This window comes from Mus caroli, chromosome 16, assembly GCF_900094665.2.
Source record: "Mus caroli chromosome 16, CAROLI_EIJ_v1.1, whole genome shotgun sequence".
Lineage (NCBI taxonomy): Eukaryota > Metazoa > Chordata > Mammalia > Rodentia > Muridae > Mus > Mus caroli.
This window is the reverse complement of record NC_034585.1, coordinates 75,114,390-75,121,321: the sequence shown is the minus strand read 5'-3', so window position 1 is coordinate 75,121,321 and position 6,932 is coordinate 75,114,390.

Here is a 6,932-nt window from a genome sequence, read left to right as displayed (position 1 = left end):
ATGCATCAAGTGTTTGTGCTGCCCACAAACCTTTGAAAGTGTGGGTTTAAAGAACATTATATTATTGGAAGATTTAAGATTCATGTTGCAGGATCATATATTATTAAATAATTTAATTTGAGGTTCTATTCTAATACTACACAAAATTTTTTTGACAATACTGGACATTATAGAGTTTAGGGTAAAAGCATTGGTTTTTTTCTTTTCTTTTCTTTTCTTTTTTTTTTTCTAAATTTGGTTCCAGTGTAGTTTGACACTCTGTACTCTATACTATGGAGTCAACTGAGAAACCATGAGAATTTTAAAGAGATCTCTCTGTTTTCAATTTTGAAGAGGTCCACACATTTTGCTCTGGATTATTTTGCATTAAATTGAAGATAAAAGACTAAGAATTTAGTAGAAATAGAAACTTCTTAGAAGTATCTTAACATTAAATACATTTTGATTTTGTAATTATAGTTATTTCCTATAGTTTTCACAGACTTAACATTTTATTTTAACATAAATGAATGTGGTGGAGTTTCCATCGGAAGGAGTAGAACACTTGAAATCTGAATCTCTCCTGCTGTTGTGGAAGTGTCTAATTGCTAGATTTTTAACGCAAATTAATTTTTTCATATGCTCAATTTAAGTATCATCCAATTTTCCTCTCTGTGGCCTTTTGCTTAAGGAGTAATTATATTGCTGACTTTTAAAATTAAAACAGTGCTGTCTAATTTAGAAAGCATTAAGCTTGCCATTGATTTTAGACACTAAAAAATTTTGAGACATAAAATTTGATATGTCTTTCAATATTCTGTGAACCCTATATTTATTAGTAGATAATTTAAATCTATGATAATCAGATAAAAAAGTAAATTTTGTTAATCAATAGAATTACGAAAAAGGAAGACCTAAATGTTATTAAAATAGAGTTGAGATGAATTTTAATGAAGTTCAATTTAAACTAATAATTTTACAGGTTAAAAAGAGAGATTTGACATTTTAGCAATTGTAGGAAAGATAAAACCCTATAACACTATATTTATATTTATAAATTATTATGTCATAAATATTAGTTCTCTTCACATAAATATCAAAAACATCTTGCAGAAGGAAAGATTTATTTTGTCTTAAAACTTCAGAGGATCTCAGTGCACAGTGCCAGGAAGGTACATAATGTAGCTCAACTAATAGCAACAGAACCATGCTGTCATATTAGGGGCTGTTTAATTTTATATGTTTCCACCAGGTAGGGTTCATGTTTCAAGTGTATATACCTTTCTAAACTAACATCACCAGTTGGGGAATAAGGAAATAGTTCAGAGCAGCGGGTGATTCATATTTAAACCCTAGGACAGATATATTTCAAAATTCTGCAAAACATTTAACACTCACTTTGGAAAGGTGCTGTAAGCCAGTTACCCTAAATCATGATGGATTGCTATACTATAAAGGGTAGTTCTCACCAGAATGACAGGGAGTGATCACACAGGTCAGCTGAGAAGAAAGATGAAACCTTAAAGTACAGTCCATAATATCAGTGAAAAAAAAAAAAAACTCAAAACTCTCTAAATGAATGCAAAGGTTGAACCGAACATATCAGTGAAGGAATGCCAGTATAAATCTTTCAAAGCAAGTAGTTCAAAACCAAGGTGGGTCCTATTACTGTACATAGTAATTTTTGTGTTAGACAATGATGAAGTGGTTTCCTTCATGGTAGTCACATATTCTTGACTTATTTTTGAGTGTTTCCCAATGTTAATATGAGCTTAGCAAGTATGTTTTAAATAAATGGCAGGAAAAGAGATGGCATACATGAATAATATTCATTTTATAGTAGAAAATGGACTTTAAAATTAAGTATATTCATGGAATGTAACGTATATAAGTATCTCCTGATATTTTTCATTTGCTTTCTATAATGTTTCACTTAAACTCTTCTTTATATCTAATACATATATTATATATCAGAGTGTATCACCTTCAAATAGTATGTTGTTTAAAAATTTTCAAAAGTCATTTAGAATTGTACTTACCTAGATATGTAATTCTGAAGAAACAACACTTATCTCAAATCAAGATCTTTGATAAACATATTACATTTATGAAGCACAGTGTTTTATCCTCTTAGTCTTTATTTAATTCAACAACATACGCTTGGCTTTCCTAGAATAATGTATGATGATTTAAATTTCTTTCACTATTAAGGAGTTTGATGTATTTTATGTAGAGCTGGGGGCTGTGTTTCTGACTACTATGGAAGATGATAGGTGGTAATATCTATTTTCAAAGCTTTAATTTTATCCTTTAATTTGAGGGTTGTTTTTTTTGCAGCTAATGTTTCTATTTTGCAGCTTCGGGCATAAACTCGTGGGAGGGATTTAATGATAAATGCAGCAGATGTTAGAAATGCAAATGCATCAGCTGCATCAAACTCTTGGCAGCTCTGGGAGCCAAGGAGGGGGAAAGCCATGTCCTTTCGCATGCATCCCCCAATTACTGATTCTTGTCAAGAGCAGTCAAATAAATTCATTCCTCATTGACCAATTTTGGAAATTATAATGACTAAAAACAAGACGAAAAAAAGTGAAGAAAAACACTAAGTGTACAATTCGACATTTAGATAAAATTTGCATTTCTTGGTTTTGGTAGAAATAGTATTTTTCCATAATGGCCACATCTTCTGAAATTAAAATGAAAGAAGTCTACAGCATCACTATGAACAGGACATGTGGAGATTTAAACCAGATAGAATCATATTATGGAGAGGCTAGTTGAGCAGCAACCTCTACCCCTAGCCTAGGGACTACTGGAAGTTGTAAGCTGCTGGGTAAAAGGACAGCTCTTCTGAGAGTGTAGCTCCTGCTACTTTGATCATATTCCATTAAAGGACACACACACCCAAAAACATCTAGGAAGCAGCACTAAGCCTCAACAGGAAAACAAACAATCAAACAAAACCCATAAAATACTGGATGGGATAGGAGCCGGTCAGTGAGTCTGGGAATCCTGGGAAAGCATAAAAATGATCAAAGCACATTGTACAAAATACTCAAAGAAATAATAAAAGTCTTTTATTATACAAGATAAAGTTTATATTTAGAGAGGTAGTATTTTTCAATTTAGAGTTTATGTTTTTCTCACAGCATTTTGAAATTCAGAAATATTTTTTATTTTACATTATAGTATTTTATAGAAATCATCGGATTTTTAAAATCTGATTCATAAGTATTTAACATAGATATGTGCACCTGTGCAAAATTCTGTCCATATTATATTTTTTTCTTTGCCATAAAACATTTTGGAGTCTACACATTTAAATTCTACCTTTTTCCACTTTAAATGCTGAACTATATTCAATCAATAAATAAAAAAATTATTGTACTGGCTGGTTTTGTGTGTCAACATGACACAAGCTGGAGTTATCATAGAGAAAGAAGCTTCAGTTGGGGAAGTGCCTCCATGAGATCCAGCTGTGGGGCATTTTCTCAATTAGTGATCAAGGGGGAAGGACCCCTTGTGGGTGGGACCATCTCTGGACTGGTAGTCTTGGGTTCTATAAGAGAACAGGCTGAGCAAGACAGGGGAAGCAAGCCGGTAAGAGCCATCCCTCCAAGGCCTCTGCATCAGCTCCTGCTTCCTGACCTGCTTGAGTTCAAGTCCTGACATCCTTTCAACAGCAATGTGGACAGTGTAAGCTGAAAAACCCCTTTCCTCCACAACTGCTTCTTGGTCATGATGTTTGTGTAGGAATAGAAACCCTGACTAAGACAAATATTAACTACAAAACTGAGAAACTTCCATGAAGCAAAAATAATGTAATTTTGTGTTACTTTCCTTATATTATATTTAATAACTACCTGAACTCCCACATTGTTGTAACCCTTTTATCATCATAATAGTATATAGTATGAGTTGGATAAGTCATAAATGATTGAATATTTATTTCTCATAGTATATATATATATAAGTGCATGGAAATCAAAATAAAGTGGCCTAATATACTTAGTCTTTGTTAGGAGATGCTCTTTGTTTCCAAGGAAGTTTGTTGAGCAATCACTCTAACAATCGTCAGTCATGAGCCACACAGGTATTGGGCCTGAGGAAGAATACATTCTCCAGAGATGAACCCCATGCCTTTACATGGACATGGGGAAAGGGCAGGAAAGGCCAGGTCCCTGAACGCTATGAACACTATGCTTATCCCAATTATGATAGGAAAGCTTTTCGAGACAAACTACCCATTGAAAAGCCCAGATGCTAATATTGTCCCATTAAAGCTTAAGTTTAGACTTGAATTGGTCAACAAAGAAAAAAAAGAATAAAAAAGAAAAATGATAAGAAATGTTTAAAACATAGCATATGTGCTACAGTCATAGAAGTCAATTAGTACAAAATTTCTCTAAAAGCATAGTAAAATAGTGAAAGGCAAAATATGTACCAAGGTGTAAGGGATATAAAGATTGATGTACCATAAATAAATTAAGAAAAACAAAACAAAACAAAAGACACAGGAACAATTGCTATAGCAGGAATATTGATGAATGTTTGTAGTCCCAGAATAATTGGGAAAAATCGGTGAGAGTTCAAAACTAGTATGCTTTGAATAGTTCTTGTCCTCTAAGACTACAAGGTTAGACTCCATCTCAATCAACCCAGCAACCAGCAAAGAATATAAGTTAAATTTAGCTTTCCTTATGGTTCAAAAATTGGTAGTGAAAAGTGAACACAAAGACCACTTCGTGTCAGTAAACAAAGGCGAGGGCTGAGTGTTATGGAAGGGACCAGTTTAGCCCAAGTATTCAGAAAACTGGAATTTCAAGACTTATATCATTTTTACTTGTTTTATTTTATATGTTTTTCTTTTAACTTTTTATTCGTTCTTTGTAAACATTACATCATCACCCTAATCCCACTAAGCTCCTGCTTACCCCATTCTTAAACTTTGCCCTTACACTCTTCCTGCAATAGAGAAAGAAAGAAAAAAAAAAGTCACAGTATGTTCCACAGTACACTTTCTGTCCACACTTCTTTGCTTGCAAATGTTCATTGCAATGTTGCCATGGTCTAGTATGAGCCATCTGCATTCTACTATTCCATACTGGAACCTCACCGGGACTCCTCTAGGATATCCTGTTGTTGCCCTGTGTCCTGGAGATCCTGTAGTGTTGGATCTGTGGGGCCAGCTCCATCCTTCATTCCAACAATTCATCAATGGGATAGATGCTAAGGTGGGCCAATTCAAAGCTCTGAATCTAAGCCTGTCTGTTACACAGTCCGTATGGCTCACCAGAAACCCTTGCAACCAGGGCCAGCTCTGGCCTGCTGCCCAGGAGGGGTGCAGACCCTAATCTCTCAAGTGTAGCAGCTGGTGGAGGACATGGCCAGTTCCCCACTCTCATGACCCCATAACCAGATTTTTCTGCTTAGCTAATGACAGATGGCAAAGGGAATCTCTTCCTTGTTGATGCCACCCCAGAACAGACAAGAAGCAAGCACATATTTCCTGTTCTCACAGTCTCCTGGTAAATTCACCCGCAACCCCCATGTCCAGGACCAGCTCTACTGTGCTGCAGCAGGTGAAGGGGACGGACAGCTCTGCTGCTGTCATGATGCCAGGATCACCCCTCCTACTTCTCTTAGGTATAAAGGGATGAGGGAGGCATCTTTCCCTCACCCATGCTGCCACATGGCAGACATGATAAGGGGCCTGATTTCACCTGTTCACTCTTTCAGGGCCAGCTCACCCGAGCCCAGCTCTACTGTGCTGCCCAGGTGAGATGGGTCTTCTCCCCAAGTGTAGCAACAGTGAAGGGCAGGATAGCTCTCTTGCACTCATGACCACTTTGGGTTCATCACTTCTGCCCACAGCTGATGGTAAGGGCAAAAGGGTGAGGAGGAAGAGCTCTTCCTCAAAAACACCACCACACAGTGGAAAAGAGTTAGGGCTGGACCTTCCAAGCTCCTTTTGGTCAGCTCACTCACAGCTCTGCATCCAAGGCCCACTTTACTAAGCTTCTCAGGTGAGGTGCGGGAGCTGCTCCCCCAGTGTTATAGTAGGTGAGGGCCAGGGCCAGCTCCTGTGGTCCAGCTTTCCTGGCTGCCTTGTGTCAAGGGGGTGGGAGGTATTTTTTTCAACCATGTCACTGCTCATCTGCAGCTCCCACAATACACAGGCCTGATCCCCTGACTACTGTAGCAGAGTCATGTCCGCTGTTTTCACAGCCCCAGGACCAGCTCTTCCTTGATGCCCAGGTGAGGGGTGGGACCAGTTGAGCACAGCCCTAAGATATCAGCATGTCACCAGACTGTAGCCCAGATAAAGGACTTCCACTCAGTCTTTGGTTGTTTAACAGACCCCTACTGCTTCAGGAACATAGACCCAGACATGACCCAGGAGGTAGCACAGACCATGCCACCACCATGGTTCTAGATGGTATCACTAGCTACTCACATCAGGCTGTTCATCACTATTCTCCACTATCCTCTACTCTCCAGTTCTGCCATTCTTCTTTCTTCTTCTTTTCTTTCTCTTCCACGTATCCACTACTTAAGTGCTTCTCTTAGTGATCCCTGGGGTTTCTGAGTGTCTCAGATTGTCTCAGGAGTGCCTTGATTGTGAATTGTGACATCAGGAAAGTGTCATCTCAGGTATGGTCTGCATTCCAAGGCCTGTATAGCAACAAACTGGTGATCATCTCAGGCTAGCTTCCTGTACAGACCCCAAGGCATCAGTATGGTTGTCTAGGCTCATTCCTGTGTGAACCTGAAGAACCAGGACAGGTTTTGCTGGTATCTTGATCCCCACTTTGGATACCCACTGGGCCTGCACAATACCATGCTAGTGGTTGTCTCAGAGATCAGTGAGCAGGAAATAACTGGTGAGCCATCCCTGTGCAAACTTTCTCTCTCTCTCTCTCTCTCTCTCTCTCTCTCTCTCTCTCTCTCTC